This window comes from Peromyscus maniculatus, chromosome 22 (genome assembly GCF_049852395.1).
Source record: "Peromyscus maniculatus bairdii isolate BWxNUB_F1_BW_parent chromosome 22, HU_Pman_BW_mat_3.1, whole genome shotgun sequence".
Lineage (NCBI taxonomy): Eukaryota > Metazoa > Chordata > Mammalia > Rodentia > Cricetidae > Peromyscus > Peromyscus maniculatus.
The window spans coordinates 22,430,500-22,449,619 of NC_134873.1; the positions used below are offsets into that span (position 1 = coordinate 22,430,500).

The following is a 19,120-nucleotide window of genomic DNA, read 5'->3' on the forward strand; positions in this document are numbered from 1 at the left end:
GGGATATTGCTGTGAGTTCAGCAGGACAGTAACTGAGTTATAAGATAATTATTCCTCTTCAATGGCTCTCACCATGACAACTCAGTTCTGAAATTCAACTATTATTCAGCTCAAATTATTGTCAAAGTTTAAAGCCTGGATTTTATTGACCTCCTTTTGATGTCTATGACATATAATCATCTGGGTATATGAAACCAGATTGTTAACAGCAAGAACAGCTCAAAAAAAATTCTTACTGTATACACCTGGACATTTCTTTTGTTAAGCCTGTGCGATGAGTCAGTCTCTGGGCTCTGCCATACACACACATCCACTCTGGGGCAGAAATTGAACATGGCATTCCTATCTCCTTTGCTATCAAGCTGCAAGTTTTTTAGAGACCAAATCATCTCCTTTGTTTTATAGTCAACATAGGCTGTCTTTGGGGCTTAAATTTCAAATCTCCGCTCTACTGTTGTAAGATTTAGACAGCAAGAAAGGGAGGCAGGAGAAAGAGGATGAGGGGAAAGGAGGAAGAAGGAAAGAAAGAGACAATATAAGAGGAATAAGAGAAGAATAAGAATGGAAAAGGAGAACAGAAAATGAGAACTTACATAGAAGAAGGCATTAGACTTTAATGCCAGTTAACCACTGATAAACACCCCCTTGCCATTAGGTTGGAGAAGCAACTATTCTATTCATTCAACCCATTGTCTGATATTGAACCACCTATATAAATAAAAGTAAGAATGGAATTGTTTTCAAGTGTCAAGTCCAAAGGAAACATTATTCCTCATTCACAGAACTGGTCAGCTACATTTAGCTAGACTATTAGTCTGGTAGTATTGTCATGACCAAAATCTCATGGAATGGGTGATGGAAAGAACATAATTTATTTGGACACAGTTCTCAATATTAGAAGACTAAGATCCAGCAGTTGATTTCATCTGAGGTCTCTCTCCTTGCCTTATAAATGGCTACCCTATCATGTGTCCTCATTTTGTTACCCCCAGAACTGTGTGAATCCCCAATCTGGATTCACTGGTGTACACATAAGCTGTCTTTTTCTTATATGTACACCAGTGAATCCAGATTAGGGCCCAAAGACTTTATCTTATTTTGATTGCCTCCTTGAAAACACTAAATCCAAACAGAGTCACATCCTATGTTGTGGTACTTCAATGTATGTGTGTGATGACAGAAATATATTGCAACCTATAACAGCTAGTAAAAGAATTACAAGTCACTGTATTCAACACAGAAGTTTTCTTTTCCTTCTATTTCAATTAAATACTATTTGCCATACAAAAATGCATAGAATACATCTTGTCTTCAGTACATTTACAGACTCATTGGTGAAATGGTGAAACCAAATCTACTCATGAAGAGCAGTAGTGTCCAAATGTGGTGAACGCTTTGACTTCTTGGCCACGTAACACCCTGTTTCTGCCTAGAGGGAATTCACTGTCTAGAAGAGAGGTCCCTTAATTGTCTAAACCCATGGACGACTGACTAGAACTTTGCTTGCCACTCTAGACTGCAAGAAAAATAAAAACACAGTGAAAATATAGAGGGAGTTCCTTCTGAGTTGTTGAGGGAAGATGAACTAATAAGGAAAGCTTTTCTGAAGAGAAAGCAGGCTGGATGTCATTAGTCAAAGATCACATCAAGACTTACTCGAGGAACCCGGTGTGAAGAATGAGCCACACGTGTGCCATGCTCAGAACGCTGTCATGAGAAGAGCTGCCTGGGTTTGGCTCTTTAGGAACACAGGTTTAGGGAGCAGAAGAGAAATGCCTAACACTGCAGACACACAAACCTGCAGCAGGATACGGTTGAAATGGAAACTATAGGAAAGGATGAAGAGTGAGAGGGAATAGTGATGACTGGAGGGCTATTTGTATTTAAGCGTCAAGAATAAGAAGAAAGTAAGCGAAGGGGCCACACAGTGGAGCTTTAGAAAGACAGAGCAGGAATAGAAGCATAGTAGGCACAAAGGGAAAGGGTATGTAACCCAAGGAATAATCCCCAAGAAGCAGGTGGACTATAGACCTACAGTCAATAGCGTTGGATGTGGTCTGGATGTGCAGTGTTTCAGGAAGGCTCGCAAAACCCAAAACAGGGTAAGATATCAGCACTGATGAGCAGGTGGTTCTTACTATAAGAGAAATAACTAGGCAAGAATCAGACAGGAGAGTAGTGAGAAGCAAAGGGCCCTAGATACATGGAAGTATCAGTCAGAGCTGAGTCTAAATGGTGAGCACTGAGCTAGAGTAGAAAAGCAAGAGGAGAGAATAGGAGGTGATGGCCTTCTACAAGTCAGGGTTCTATGTAAGAAACATTAAATATATGGCCTCTCTCCATCCTCCTAACTTCCCGGGACCCTGTTTGTTCACTAAAAAACTAGAGCTAAGAGTGTTATCTAGGTTTGAATAATCAGTATATAGACAGAGTAAGACAGAACTAGGCAATAGTTACCAAAGCTTATACTCTCCTTTGGTCTACTGGTGGAGTTTTGAAAACCAGGAGGACAGGATAATTGGAGTATTGAGTCAGAATCCTCTAAGACTTGTAAGACATCACTTCACAGAACAGCCATGAGGGACAGTGTATGGCAGAAATGACTCCACCAGCTTTAGTCACGAGTTAGCTGGGAATGTGAAAGTCCTTGGCAACTTGCGGTTGTCCATCCTGACGTGATGAGCAGTGGTGAGAGGATGTCACTGTCAAGTTCAGTGTGGGAGGTGGCCCCGAGGCTCCTAACGTGTCTGCCTGATGCTCTCAGGATAAAAGTCTTTCCGTGTGATTCTGCTGCACTGGTTTAGCAGCTGGTGGAGTGGATCCACATTCTGTGTGTGCTCCAGGCCCTCCTGTTCCCACCTAGAAAGTGGTGTGGGGCAATTAGGAGTGGGGCAATTAGGAGTAAGCTCTGATCCAGGCCACCTGCATGCCAAGCTTGGTTCAGATACTCACCTGCTATGTGACTTGTGACACTAGGGGACTCAGTTCACCTCTCTGTGTCTCCATCCCTGCACTTTCTTATTGCGTGGGCATCACTCTGTGTAATAAAGCAGTCATGAGAACTAAATCTCTAGGTGCGTGTAAAAGCGTTGTGCGTATGTTAAATAACTCAGAGACTAAGTGACTCATCCAGTTTTTTGTTTGTTTGTTTGTTTTTGTTTTTTGTATTTGCCAATTGGCAGGGTATTTGAAAACCACATTCTTTTTAACCATTCACTAATAATTGGTGAGCATCTTGTTAAATTTCCATAGAATTATGTTTGGTGGGAGACAATAGAGAGGTGTGTAGGTGTGTAGGTGTGTAGGTGTGTAGGTGTGTGTGTGTGTGTGTGTGTGTGTGTGAGAGAGAGAGAGAGAGAGAGAGAGAGAGAGAGAGAGAGAGAGAGAGAGAGAGAGAGAGAGAGAGAGAGAGAGAGAGAGCATGTGTGTGAGTGCTTATGCGGGAGTGGTTCATGTGTCCATGCACTTGTAAACCAGAGGACTTTGGGAATTGTTCCATAGTCAAGCATCCCTCTAGTTTTTCTTTGTTTGTCTGGCTGTGGTGTTCTGTTTTGAGATAGGATCCCTCTCAGTGTCCTACAGCTCACTCATTAGTATAGAGTTGCTGACCAGAGCCCCAGAGGTTCTCTGCCTCCATCTCCCCAGGCTAGGATGACAAGTCCAGACAACTCTACTCAGTTTTGTACATGGGTTCTGGGGATTGAACTTGGGTCCTTTTGCTTATACGGCAGTGGACAGGGTCTTCTTCCCAGCTCAGACAAAAGATTTGTATCCATATTTTTCAAATGAAATAAAGAAAACTAGGGGTCAGAGAGGTCAGTGAGATTCACTTAGATAAGCCAAGCAACTAATTGGAGGAACTGGACTGGGAGGCTTCCTGCTTTCTCCTTTAGAGTATGTCAGCCCAGAATACATCAGCCCAGAGGGATTGCTCCACCACCTCCCGCTGCTTCCTTCTGCTATCTTACTTGTTCTAGCTCAATTAAGTTCTGGCACTAACCAACCAGAGTCAGGACAGACCACACAGGTTAAAGAGATCAACACACAGCAGTGCCCTCACTTCCCATCAACCGGTTTCCACCGTCCTTAAGTTTTCACAGTTTGCCAGAATGACTTACAGAGCTCTTGCAATTATATTTTCACTTTCTAAACCCATTCTTGACTTTTGACCTCCGCAACTACAAGAGAATAGATTAATGCTCTCTTAGCTCATTGTGTTTACAATACTCTGTTATAGCAGCAACAATCAACAACTATAAATAGTATAGTACAATAGTTTGGAGTATAGGAACTTAGAGAGACAGACCACCCAGGTTTGAATTATAATTTATGCACCAACTACAGTTGCCACACTCAGTGATTGTTCCTCATTGACCAAATGGCTCATTCTTTTTATCCTTCAGTGTCATTGCTACATTCTGTGGGTTTGTTCTAAAGACTGAGGTTTGGATATAAAGTGCATAGAACAGTAAATAAGACTTAGAGATATTATTCTTTGGCAAGCAATGTCTGAAACAGATAAAACTACTTAAGCAAAACATTAATAAAGTTCTATCAAGTCTCCTTGGGTATTCTGGTCTTGACTAGTATCTCTGCCCTTTGGCAGCCTCAATTATTGTGCTGCTGGAATCTGTATTCTGGTGTTATTTAAAGTCAGCCAATCCCCTTTCTCATCCTCATCAAGCTATTGGGCAGGTGAAATCTCCGTCCACCTCTCACAGAAAAAGCACTTCTCCTGCCTTCGTGGTTTACTCTGTCCTGCTTTTTATTAAACCAGGTTGAACTGCATGGCCAGAAGGTTCAGGATCATGATTTGCTGGTCTTGGAAATCTCTTGGTGTTGCACAGCATGTATTGCTTTCTCTGGTAACCCCAAATGAACTAGCTTTGAGGTGCTTTGTAATTCTGGAGAGGAAGGTGCCTTAAACATCACCTTGATCTTATTCAACCTTCTCATTTTAACACGAAGAATATGACGATGCTAGAACAAAGTAGATTTATCCCAAGTCATAACTTTGACATAGCTTTGATCTGTTCAAACACTGGATTAAGCTTCACTTTATGACCGACTCCTAGTATATTTGGCAAGAAAGTATCACTAAGTCTTCTGAAGGATTGTCCTAATGAATAATCTTTAAACTCTTGCTCCCCTTCTGTTGGCCTGTGGAAACATCAGCACAGGAAGTGTCTTGACAGTCAAGGCTAATGCGCCATTCAGGCTGCTACGTCATGAAGGATGAAGAATGAAAGGAAGTAGGTTCATCCAACTTAAGACCAAAGAAAAGTGAGGAGCGTGATATTGGATAGTAGACTTTTAACTAGGATCCAGTGAATTCCACCCTTTAAAATGTTCTTCAATTTGATTTTGACTATGGGACTCATTTCAGAGTCAGCTGCTACATGGCCCGTTGTTGTGGCCTAGTGACAGGAGATGTTGAGGCTACACAATGTTCTCAGCTGGAGGCCTGAGCCTGGGCAAGCTTCAGGCAGCATGGAAAGAAGTGAGGGAATGCGTCACAGTCAATCTGCCAGGACTGTGGGAAGGATGACCAGGCAACTGCAGAGTAACCCTACCACTCACTCTTGTGAGGAAACTGAGGCATACAGAGATAGTCTTGGACGCACCCTTTTTCCACGTCCTTCATGTGGCTTGGGGGCTGCAGAGAAAGCAATCTGTTACCGGCACAAGGTCTCAATTGGGTTTCCACGCGTATCTCCCAGCATTCCTTCTGAAACTTCTCCTAAAACATCTTAAATGTCTGAACATTCTAGGATTCTACCACATATCTAAGTTTCTGTGCTCTGTGCCTATGGTGACATCCTATCCTGAAATACCCCTCCAAGGCCTGATTTCCTTCCTTCTCACACTCTCATATAGACCCAGTCATCAAACTTCGTGAAGCTCAAACAGCACCTCTCAGACATGAAGCCTCTCGTGTCCCCTTGAGGTCATCAGGGTCACCTTGTGCCCGATTCCCACCACTCTGTGAGCATTGTTGTTTGATCATTTTGCAGGTGACATTAGAACAATTTTATCAAATCCCTTCAGGCTTCCAAAGAGCAGAGAATACACTTGTTTCTGTCTTGTGTAACCTTGGTTCTAAGCATAAGGAAGTTTCCACATCACTACATACAATTATTGACTTAGGATTTTCTGTTAGTTTGGGGTCTTCATAACAAATGCCTGAGATATTTGTTATAGTCAATGGCTTATTTATCATCATCATCATTATTAGACATAATTTTAAAGGTTTTAGTCCATGGTTATTAATATGACTTAAGTGGAAAAACAAGGCATGCTTACCTCATGAACAGGAAGAGGAAAAGAGGGGGAAAGAATCGAGTCACACTATGCCCTTTAGGGCACAGCAATTAAAAGGTTATCTACTGGACGCCATCTCCCTCTTTCCACTACCTCATAGTAGCCCGCTGAGCTGAGCAAGTCTCTAACCTGAGACCCTTTGATGTACAGTCAAGATTTGAACCTTAGTGGGATCAGCATATTGAAGGAGGCCTACAGGGTACCAGCATCGATTTCTTAGTTCCCCCAGCCTAGACTTCAGTCAGCCAGTCTATTATTCTTAATCACCTAACCTCAGCCTTCCTCCACCTCACGCCCACCCCCACACTCCTGTCCCCCCATTTCACTCTTGCCTCCCGCTCTTTTCTCCTGCACCAGGTACAATGGTTCCCAGGTCTGGCTTCCCCGCCTGGCTGCAGCCTGTTCTGAGTCGCTGTTTCTCTTCTCTTCCTTCAAGCCTCACCCTCCCTTCATCTCCAGTTGCCTGGCTGTTCGTTTTGTCCTTACATCTCCCCAATTATTTCTTTTCAGATCGGTCTCCAACGTCACTCGCCTAACTAAGAAGTTAAAAGTTCACATTTTGTTGTTTACTGCTGTTAGTGCAAATAACACAAACAAAAGCAGGCACAAACCATATAAAGTATCCAGCTAAGATGCCCAGCAAGCTGACCATATAAAAGACATTTTTGGACATTTCCATCCTTCCAAAGGTTGATGTAAAAGGGGCTAGATTCTGATAGGAAAATTCTAATCTAACCAAAGTAATGGCTTGAGGTCCCCGACAGGGCCTCCGCTGCGCTGCACTCTTAGGCATGCTGGGGAAATTCAACAGACCCCACCACCAGGGCTCTGCAATCGCCATCATCATTTTAAGCAGGGAATTAAGAGATTTCATGTGGTTAAAACACTTTGGCGGACGGGCTCTTGAATGACACGGTTTAAATCAGCTGAAAACCGCTCTTTGATTTCCATTCCTGCAGGCACAGGCTTGGGGAAGGGTGAAGAGACCGGCGGCCGAGGTCCTCTCCGAGCTGACCGGCAACTGGGGCTGTACCTAAGGACCGCCAGGCCCCACGGGCAGAGAGCCAGGTGCTGTGCTGGACCCCACTGATTTTCCTAATAGGTCACTCCTACCGCTTATGAATATGCAGGCCCAGAGTGAAAGGGAAGGCTGCATCCTAGTTCCGAAGCGCTACCTGACGCCGTAGAAGTCGATGATTTTTTGCCGACAACTAGATAATTCACTGAACTGACATCCTTTAACTTCTCTGCAGCCAGTGCTTCTCAGAGAACACGGCTGCAACTGAACTAGAAAATTAGAGCTCTTAGCTGGACTCCCCGGAGGTGCATATGTAAAACAGAATAATAAATGATTGTCATTTCAGTTCAGAACCATAGAATTAATTGTGGCCAGAGAGGGAGTCCTGCGTCCTACAGGAAGGGCCATCAAGGGTCACTGGTCACCAGCACTGGCCAAGCGATGAAAATGAAAGCCTCTGCTGTTACTTTGGAGTATTCGTGGGGGCATGGCCGCTGTTGCCACAGGACCTGCAGAGAACCCACCAACAGGAAAATTATTCCCCGGCACAGTTCCGTTTCTTTCTATTGAAAAATTCAAAAGCCCAGCCTCAGGCAGAGGAAACACAATCCAGACAGGAGCTTGCTTGCTGAATATCCTTGTTCTTTCCCAAGCAGGGGGAAAGCAAAAGAAAGGTTCTAGAGAACCGTGGGGGAGGCACAGGAGGCAAGGCAGAGGCTGTGAGGCTTCCAGAAGCTTCTTTCCCACCACAACAATGAGGTCAGCACGAGGTCATCTGTGGAGGCTCTTCACATTGCAAAGGCAATACAACGGCCACTGGGAACAAGCATAAGGAGAGGCTTTGACAGTCAGTTGGAGTGGGCACCTCTGGGCAGGTCATCATGGGCTAGGGTCCTTTGGTGTAAAAGCAGCTCAAGTCTCTGTAGTGAATGTGGGTCTCTCCACATCATCTGGATAAAACAGATTCCTGCTCTGGCTGAATGAGAAAGGAAACTCTTCAAACACGTTGGCAATTCCTATTTACAGTGAATTGTTATCATTTGGTCCAGGTTTAGGGCACTGTGTCCTGTCCTTAAAAGACATTTTAGAGCTCTGGGTATTTAGTTAAATGATTCCTTATCAAAGTAGGAGACAGATTTTGTTTTTCCTCCGATTAATGTGTATGCAGTGTAAAGACAGGTCTCTGTACTCCAAGGCGTTCTGTTGAGTATAAATGATCTGAACACACAGGATCTATACACACAAGCCTGTGTGCTATCACTCAGTGTCATGTAGTGCAGGTGCCCATGACTGCCAGGTCTGCCAAAAATGGCTTCTAAAGGAGATACCTCTGGCCATTGCTTGTACAATGAGAGATGGGGAAGGAGGCAGTCTATAGAAGGAAGGTCCCAAATGTAAACATGAGTACCCTCAGAGATGAGGGCAGAATATATATACTTTCTAAGTTTTACATACACAAGCATGCGCGCGCGCGCGCGCACACACACACACACACACACAAACATATATACCTAAACACACATACATAATACCACAAATGGTATGCAATAGCACACATAGCTCTCACCTTGGGCCCCTCACCAAAGATCATTGCTCTGTTTCTTCCCTTGGGCATGCTCTCATTTCAGAATCAGACTTGTCCCAAACCGCACCTTGATCTCCACACCCTGCCCCTGCCCCAGACTCTCCCCAGGTCACCCCACATCCCCCGTTCTCTCACACAGTCTCACCCTCAGTCTATTGTTTCAGCCAGCCTGCCCTTTCAGTCTCTCAAACTTCCTGCCCTCCTCAAAAGCCATCGCGGCTCCGTCCTCCTCCCGAAGGTCAGAATCCTGAGTTAGAGAGACATGCTAGGTCGGGTTGTTGAAAGACACAGCAAGCCTCCCAACCGCTTCTCAAGTCTCTCTTTCCCCAAGCCAATGCCACACCCCATGTAAATATAAGTGCTACAAAGGTTTAACTGGATGAAAAGGCCGTGTAGAAAAGACAGTGGAACCGCCAGAGTGACTGCCCTGACTTGAGGCAAAGGGTCCTTAAGAAAGGAAGGTGACATTGAAGACTGGTTTTTATCAACAGGACAGATCTAGAATCAACCCTTGGAGACACAGCTCTAGACATGCTGGTGATGGCATTTCCAGAGAGGCTTGACTGAGTGGGGAGGACCCAGTCTTGAGGTGGAGAGCCGCTTCCACCGGGCCCAGAGTTAAGGAGAGGTACAAGGAAAATGCAGCATTGTCTGCCTGCTTCTCCTTCACCCTGAATAAGTGCATATCTATCTATCTCTCTCTCTCTCTCTCTCTCTCTCTCTCTCTCTCTCTCTCTCTCTCTCTCTCTCTCTCTGCCATTGCTGTGCTCTGCTGACATGAGACTCCAGCTCCTTCTTCATCCTTCCTCTGTGAACTGAACACCTGTTACTCTCAGGATCTATCAGGCGTCTGGCACCGGCATGCGGCTGCCTAGGCCTCCAGTTTCATGAACTGAGCAACTTCCAGATGTCTGCCTCTCCAGCATTCACAGTCATTGTTGACTATCAGCTCCTCAGCTCCTGTTCTATAAGCCAAGAAGTCCCTTTTTTGTTCTATATGTGAATATATGTATGTGCTCGCATGCATGTGCACAGTACACACACACACACACACACACACACACACACACACACACACACAGTTGGTTCTGTTCCGTTCCTTTACAGTGTCCCACTTAATGCCATGACCATGTCAAGGATCTATCCACAAATGCAAATGGTTCTAGGTTCATCAGTTGGTTATAATATAGGCTCAGAACTGGCCAGTAAAAGTAGTAAGAGAGTTGTGGGTAGAGATGTGAACACAACTCAATGAAGCTGGTGTGCTCAGAGTCTTCTAAAACTTTGATGCTTCTGATAGCCCAGGACTGACACAAACAAGTAATTCTATGATCAAGCAGACCCGGTTTTAAAACCCAACTCCATCCTCTCTAAACTTTGTGACTGTGACAAATGAATGAACCCCTTCTCTTTGCTCCTAATTTCTCTTCTATCAACAACAACAATAGTGATCTTACAAAGTTACTTTCATGAGGAAAATACTACTATAAATTCTTGGACCAATGAGAAAGTCTAATGGATTATTTTATGCAATTTATTACATCAAACAGATCATGCCTCTAATCATAGATTAATATATTCAAAGCTATTTCCTAACCTTAAATGGTTTTTAAAATGTCTAATTTCTAAAATTTGGATTTGAAGCTCTATTGGTTGCAGGTAGAAATAAAAGCTGGCAATGACTTGAGACTGTGCGGACAGATTAAGTATGATAGTATGTTATCAACACAACATTGGTAACAGTAGGGATGTGGGAAGAGTAAGCTGGTCAAGGGAAAAGGTGGAGACAGAGGAGAAGGCCTTGTGACTATGTGTTTGTCAAATGCCCCTGGTACCATGAGAACCAGAGGAAACAACATAAAAGCATGGTAGCCTTGCTAATCTTCCTCTGCTTGTGTCTGTTGTCAAAGTTAGCCATCTAGCTTTATTGGGTTATGACAGTAACATGCTGAGATATTTGCTGATTTTCACTCCTTGGTATGAAGCAGAGTTCATGTGTAATGCAAACACAAAGCCCTTGTTCATTTTCCTGTAATCCTGACTCCACTACATAGACTCTTCCTGCATATATCACCTTCTCTTAAAAACTCAATCTCTCAAAACACAGGATTTTCTCTCAGTATTCAGGCTTGAGTCGCCATCAGTACACAGAACAAAATACTTACAACCCTATGCATGTTTTACAATAAATGATTATGAATCTTATCTAAAAGCAGACACCCGTGCATTTACAAAATGAACAAAATCTGACATGAAAATCTGCTTTTAAAAGCTGTGTATATCTCGAAAACAATGCGAAGTTCAAACTTTATTCTTACTGAACTCAGCTCGATATCAAGAAATGTCATGCCAAGAGAGTCTAATTTTAGAACCTCTCCATCCCAGGGGGAAGCAGGGCCAGTCTGCAAAGAAGCACCAGTGTGTTTTCTGCCCCGGTGTTCACTGCTGCCGACATGACAGCAGCATGTTGTGGCCTAAGGAGTGAAACAGAGAAAGGGACCATGCAAACAATTGTATCCAAGGGTTTGTTCAAACCAGCACTGTGTCACTGGCAGCTCTTCTCTCTGGGGAGGCAAAGGAGGCAGACAGATGCTCTCAACCCAGAGTCTGAGGAAGAGACACTAACAATGGAGCTGGGTGATTAAACCCCTGTTCTCACACCCCCCTGTCTCCAGAGGGCGAGCATTTCCTAAGGGAGGGACTCGATCTCTTCTGAATAAATCCTGTGCTGTATGCAGGAAATCAACGCTTTGCAAAACGGGGCTCCTTTTTGCCATGTGTGGTGCCTCCGGCAGGGAAAAACTCACCCGTAAAGTAGAGAAAAGGTATTGACCACCTCTGGGAGAATTTTGGACAGCCCACTTAGAATACATCAACTACAAATATTCATTAAACACCCACAGACTAAAGCAGAGCTCTGAAATCTAGGGAGACAGAGAGCCGGAGTACTCAGTGCCCACGGGGAACTAGCAAACTAGCTGCTGGTGGATGCTTTCTCTTTAAAATTGTATGATCAAGGAGAATTTCTAGGTATTGTGTCAAGTGTGCTGAGTAATTGCACCCGTCCAAGCCCAATAGACCTTTCTGTTAGTCACTTCCACAGGGGGGAAAAAAACATAAATGCTAACAATCACCATTTTTTTTTTTAAAGCATCTACCACCCTAGTTCCTGGAAGAGAACATCCTAGTAGCGTTTAAATTAAATTTTTGAGTTTCTTCAGTGGTTTGTGGTTATGGTTGGGGGTTGGTAAAATTCTGTATCTTTTGTAGAAAATCCTTGTCTCCTTCAAAAATAAGACAAGAGGTCCAAAGCAGTTCTCCAGTGCTCCAGTCAGCCTTAGCAGACATGCCACCCAGACCACACAGAGAGGTAAAACACTCCCATAAACTCTGCATCCCATGTCTGATTTTCAGGTTTCTTATCGTTGTGTATACTTCATGTGACTGTATTCTAAGAGCTACCTGCCACTGTTAGACTAGAATAGGTTACAAAGACAATTTGAGGCAAACAATCTTCTCAGGGTCAGAGATCAGCTGTGGACAAAGACTCCAGTGTTTGCTTATACAAGGTAGATTTTCTTAACACCTCTACTGCTAGGCCATGCTCATTAGCAAATGTGAAATGTGTGCTATTATGCAGTAGGATGCATCCTTTTTCCCTTATTTGTATTATAAGCATGCCTATTGTCTATAATTTACTGTCCCAGCTACTGAAAAAAAAAAGATTTCCATTGCACCCCAAGAAAATGTTATGCACTGGGGGCCTTGATGCACCGCTTTGCTTTGGATCCAATAATTGAATGCTCCTCGAATTCTTCCTAAGAAGAATTCCTCGGCGCCCATGGTCTGGCCATTAAGTTTTGCCTCTGCATTGACCTGCTCAAACATTCTTTCTGATATAATAGAATTTAGTAGACCTGCAATACATTTAAAATGTCACATTATGTGCTATTTAGGATTTGAATTTTACATTTAAGTTGAAAAGGGACCTTTGAAAAATTACTAGTTCAACTTCTCATTTTACTAGCAAGAAATTCTGCCACCATGATTGCCAGGTCACACACACACAAAAAGTCTAAGCGCTAATGTAAGGCCTTTCTTTTACTATGGCTACTATAAAATAAATGATCCATCATAACCTGGCAAAAACAATGAGAATAACAGGAGGAAAATAGTTGTTTCTAATACAGGGGTATAAATTTGGGAATTAGAGACTTGAAAAGACATCCAGATCACTGCCTCCTGTTTCTGCAAAAACACTACTCTCTCCTCTTTTACCTTACAAATGACAGGTGACTTGTCCCTTAAAACCCTAGGAACAAGAGGAGCCTGTGGCTCATGGCTTATCTCTAGAAGAAGAAACTGATGGTCATAGTGAAAAGCAGAAAGCTCTATGTGGATTGATTATTGTTAAAACTATGGCCTGGAGCAAGGTGGTAACTATATAAGCTAAGGGGTTTGTTGACCTTAAGGTAATTAACCAAACTAAACAAGCTTTCCTAATTCACTCCTTGCACACAAATAACTGCTTGGGTCTAAGTTGTTGGACAAATCCTTCCATGTTCAAGGAAATTAGAGACTACAACGTGTACTTGTATTCTAATCACTGTTCTCCAACAATATGAAAGGTCTGGGAAATGGGCCAGGGAAGCTGACTGTGAGAGAACTTGTCCCCCACTCCCACCCCCACACAAACACCATTCTTCTATCAAGCTAGATGGAAAACACAACTCTTGATCTGAGCCCAAACGCTGAGAAGTTAGAGCTTGAATACAAATGATCTCAGATTCATCCAGACTGGGCGGATGAAAACTCATCTTCTAATAAGTTCAGAGAAGATACATTGTTATTGATCAAAGACCAATGACAGCTTAGCTCATAAATTTGCCAGGTTGGAAGTTTTACAGTGAATTATGATAATAAGCCATTCACACCATCCTTACGACATTTCGGGCCCTGTACTCAAGGATAGAAGATGTGTAGGTGATTAAGACAAAATGCTTGCCTTCAGAGAGCTAGTAATCTATCTTGGCGACAAACAATAAGTCACTTCCATAAGGTACACCAAGTGCCATGACAAAGGAACAAAAGTCAATTAGGAAATAGTGAGGAGTTCATGTCAAGAGTAAGAATGACAAAAGAGAATTCTGAACTGTGCTTTGTAAAGTAAGTGAATATTCAACAGGCAGGAAAGTAGGCAGGCTGTTAGGAGTGGGTTAGACAATGAAAAGCATATGGAAGAGCAGACATCTTGCAGCGGTGACTTCCTATGTGTTGATCTAGGGAGCTCAGCTCTTTGGACAGACAGCAGCATATATGTTATGTCAAGACATATTGCAGATGTGATTGACATCTAGAATTTGACAAAATGCTTGATAAAAGCAACTGGATAGAAAAAAGACTTTGGCTCACACTTTAGAAGAGGGCAACCATTATAGTGAGGAAGGCATGATGGAAGCCACATCTGTGGGAGCATGAAGCTGAGACTACTCACGTCAACATACACCAAGATGCAGAGAGTAGATCAGAAGCAAGGCTGGTCTGCAGACTTCAAAACCACCAGTGACTCTCTTTGCCCAGTGAGCCTCCACCTCCTACAGGTTCTAAAATCTTCCCCAAAAGTCCCATCCTCTGGAGCCCAGTGTTCAAACACGTGAGCCTCTGGGAAGCAGTTCACTTTCCAAACACAAAAATATGACTTTAAGTGGCTTAAGTTAAAGAGATCTCTTTCTGCACTGATCAGTTGGAGGCTTTCAAACTAAAAGTGGAGAGTTTCTGGAGAAGAATGAAATTGGCCCCAAGACTATATCTTAGGCATATTACTTGAGTTTTCCAGTTTAATAGCCACCCTGTAGATTCCAGACCTGCCACCTGCCACACTATGCCAGCCAGTGCCTTAAATAGGACAATTAATGCATTCTCCAATCACTCTGCTTTTCTTAAGGTCGCTGATCAATACACAGCAGTTACATACTGTTCCTGGGCACAAGGACATGGACATGTCCTCGTAATGGCAGGAGGACCTTGTAGGAGACTGACATCAAAGTAAAAAACGTTGTGTATCAAGCCCAGCCATGGGAATTTCATTCTACAAGTGCTGGACTGGAAGACTTTAGGCAAAGACTGGCACACCTATTAGAAAAACTCTCTGTGAACTTTCCACATAGAGGATAGATGGAGTCTGTCAGAATTGTGAAAGATGGCTTCATCAACACTCTCTCTCTCTTTTTTTTTTTGTCATCTACGCCTTATAATAGATTTTTCACTCTCTCTCCTTTGAGACAGATAAGCATAGGGAATAGCTTGGTAACCTAGGACTCCACTTGGTTTGGGCTATACATACACTTCTTTCCTAACAGTGCGTCTAGCAACATAGTTCCCCCATCTGTATCACGCTACAGAAACAACCTGCTTTGAACAATGGAATAAGTTTCTCTGCCCCTAGCAACCCTGGATAGCTTTTCTTTCATGGGCAGATTCTATTTAAATATACTTTGGGATATATCTGGGAATGTGAGGTAGTATGCCAATCTTGTCTACACTGCCTTTGGGTGCATGTGCAATAAGACAAGTCATGTCTCCTGAGGAGACTTTCAGGGAGAATTCCTTCAACCTCATCCTATGCCTATGCATAATTTGGCAAGAGTATCCTTAACAACAGATGCATCATTGGAAGGAACCAGCACAAGAGAGGAAAAGGTATATAACCTAAACCTGTCAATCAAAATAGTGACCTGAGCCATGCTATACCCCTAGAACCCAGGTCTTCTCTTAGGCCCCATGAAAGGAATTCCCAGGTCGTTGCCTGAGAGTGCTCCAGCACTCTCCCTCAGGTGGCCAATGATGCCTTGTAGTGTGTCTGAGACACACCATGGCTTTTGTAAGCTCCCTTGGTACTTTGTAATCTATGCCACCTCTGATTTCAAGTCTGTGACCAAGAGGACAACCTGGAACCATCCTGTCCAGCTACTAACCACCTTCTGCTGGAGCTCTACTACATGAGATCTCTTCAGGCTTTAGTTTTTTTTTTTTTTTCAAGACAGGGTTTCTCTGTATAGCTTTGCGCCTGTCCTGGCTCTCACTCTGTAGCCCAGGCTGGCCTCAAACTCACAGAGATCCACCTGGCTCTGCCTCCCGAGTGCTGGGATTAAAGGTGTGCACTAACACCACCCGGCCTACATTTTATTTTTATACTGTGTTCCAGGTAGGTCTACCAGCAAGCTGACCAGAATCTCAGGTCACTCACCTCCCAAAGGACCTGGATGCAAAACTGATAAACATATACATCTTTCCTGTAGTCTGTTTCCCCTGGTCTGTCAGCATTGCAATTGTCACCTTGCTGAGTGACACCCTTGGAAATTCATCACCATGTCACATTTGGCAGCTGTACCAGGAGCATCCTTTATTTATGTATGAGCTGAGCACTGGGGAGCAGTGAGCCTCTGTCTTCAGATCTACGGGTCTGCTGATCTTGAGAGAGCAGCATATTTATTCACAACCACCCTGAACTGCGTGAGACCTTTACACACTTGTGAGTAAATAGACTCAGATTATTCATGTTTCCTGTGCTGGTCCCATTCATTGCCTTCCCTAGAGGTTCTAGGTAGCTCCCAAGGTGAGGAGGTCCCAGCTAGCCAAGGGGGCAGCATTCATCACCTGGTGACTTGCTTACTCTCTTTCACCCTAAAGGGCTTCCGGCTGAACTGTAGACTGGGCACCAAACTGACAGAAAAACATGACCGCCTTCCTACACACACCCGAGAGACAGCCCCCTAGCAAGAAGCACCAGGAGTTGAACAGGGAAAGAATTCACTATGTGCCCTTGATTGGCACATATTGAACGCAGCTCATAAAGAGGCTGCTCAGCTTGACTTTCCCGCCAGCTTTGCATGTTCATTGCTTTGTGCTCCCAACCCAGAAAATGGACAAAATCTAATACGTCTCCTCCCGATTCCCTCTCGCTTAGCATGGCTTCCACCATACCCTGGTGCTTTCGGAGGAGTGCAACCAAATTGGATCCTCACCCATGAAAAGCTGAAAATCAGATTCTGTAGTCAGGAAATACTTCAGAATTCCTTCATCCTACGCTGCTTTTTCTTCATCTCTCTGGGGGAGATTTTTAATAGTTTTCTAAGCATTAACCCAACAAAAGCCAGTTTTTTTAAAAGGCAAATTCAAGCTGCTAGAATAACTCAGAGGAAGTATTTGAAGAAGTTGGCCTGACCCTTCCGGTCCCGGAGAAAGAAAGGTCGCACAGTTACCAAGGTTTCCTCAAGGATTTAGTTGCCTTCTATTTTTACTTCAGGGCAAAGCTTAGAGGTCCACTTTCACCAGTCCCTCTAAATCACTGGAGAAAGAACTAGGAATTTTGAGCACGAGGAAGTCTTCGAATTAGAGGAAATTTGGCAGTTCTAGTCCGTGGTTAAAAAATTTCGGACCTTGGGCTGGCAAGATGGCTCATCTGATAAGGATGCCTGCAGCCAGGTGTGGCAACTTGGGTTCCCTTCCCGGAAGCCACACAGTAGAAGGAGAGAAATGACTTCCATAAATCATCCTCTGAGCTCCACACACTTGCTATGGCATGTGCATGTGAGCACAAGTGCACAAACACACACACACATACACACACACACACACACACACACACACACTAAACAAACAAACAAACAAACAAACAAACAAATATAAAAATAAAAACTTGGAACCTTAGCTCTTGTCTAGCCAACAGGCAAACCTGACTCCAGTGCTTTGATGAGGGAAGGTAAGCACACCCCTGTGAGGCTAAATGTGAGGTAAACCAGCAGCGAGGCTCACAGCCTGTCAGCCTTGCAAGGAGAAGAGAAATGGAGAGCAGTGCGGAGACCTGCAAAGTCTGCCTCTTGGTCTTCAAAGCCTGAGATTTACAGCCTGTAATTTAGCCCCAGCTTTCTTTGTGGGAGAACCATTGGCTCTGGTGCTGTCCTTTTGCTGATGTTGTCTGGACCTTTTCTACGTTGTTTCTGAGTGTCAACTGGAAACAGCTTGTGAATGATGTGAGGGGATGGTGGAGACGCACTGCCCTGGCTGGCGGGATTCTGCCGGGGAGATGCCCTTTCCGCCTGCGCTCTAGTCGTCCCTTTCTCCCACGCTTTAGATCTTCTCTCTGGCCCAGCCCTGGCTTTGGCCCTGGGACCCTGCGAAAACAGACATGTCATTAATAGCCACGCCCACTCTGCTAGTGAAGTAGAGGAGCCGATCCTCCCTCAACCACTCACCTTCACGCTCAATAAGCTTTCCTGGGGTGTGTGCACATGTGTATGTGCATGTCTGTTCATGTCTGGGGAGACACACGTGTCACAGCATGTATGTGGGGGCCAGGGAACAACTTTGCATAATTGCTTCTCTCCTTCATCTTTACCCATGTTCCAGGGAATCAAACACAAGTTACGTGCCCCAAATGTCCCTTGATGTGCTAAGCCCTGTCCCCAGCATTCTCAGTAAGCTATTTCTATGGAACTTTACTACAAACGCCTTTGGTCAGTGGTTGTCACATTCTTGTGTCACAGAGGAAGACATAATCTCCAAATATCATAAAACCATCTTACAACCAGACAACAACCAAGCAAGAAGATAATATATGTTGAAGATGGGTCATTGGTAATACAACATTAAGGAACTCCTTGCAAGTATAATTAGCTTAATGACATCTTATGAAGGGTTTATGCCATATACATTTGAACATTTTTGTAATTGCAGCAGAGACAATTTTAAACGAATGATTTAAGAACTCTACACTGTGATATCATCACAGTAGGAGTTAATATTACTTAAGGGAGTTAATCATCCCTGCAACGTTAAGGTCACATGAGTTAGCCGAAGGGAATAGTTTTACAAAAAAAAAAAAAAAAAAGAATTTTTCATTCCATCTTAGAACTTCCACTGTACCTGAGGATGGCAAGGGAACGGCAGAAATCATCAACAAAGGTCTCCATGGAAGCAGGGTGCACCCCCCCCCACCCTGTGCTACTCCACACAACTCTGCTGATACCTGACCCCAGTCTTCACTCACAGTTCACTCCTCTGCAAATGAAGGCGTTGTGCCAGGTGGTCGTTTGAAGAGTGAAGCATCAGAAAAAGAAAAATTCAAGAGTAACCTGTAAAGATCAGGCAGCATTTTGGCTGTAGGAGACACCTGCCTGGTAGCAGTCTCTAGGAGG

At 43.8% G+C, this 19,120-nt stretch overlaps 1 long non-coding RNA gene across 3 annotated transcripts in view; it reads right to left on the reverse strand.

Annotated features, from left to right (window-relative positions):
• Positions 1-19,120, reverse strand: part of LOC143270226 (uncharacterized) — a 351,249-nt gene that overhangs the window by 124,152 nt on the left and 207,977 nt on the right. The window lies entirely within an intron of this gene.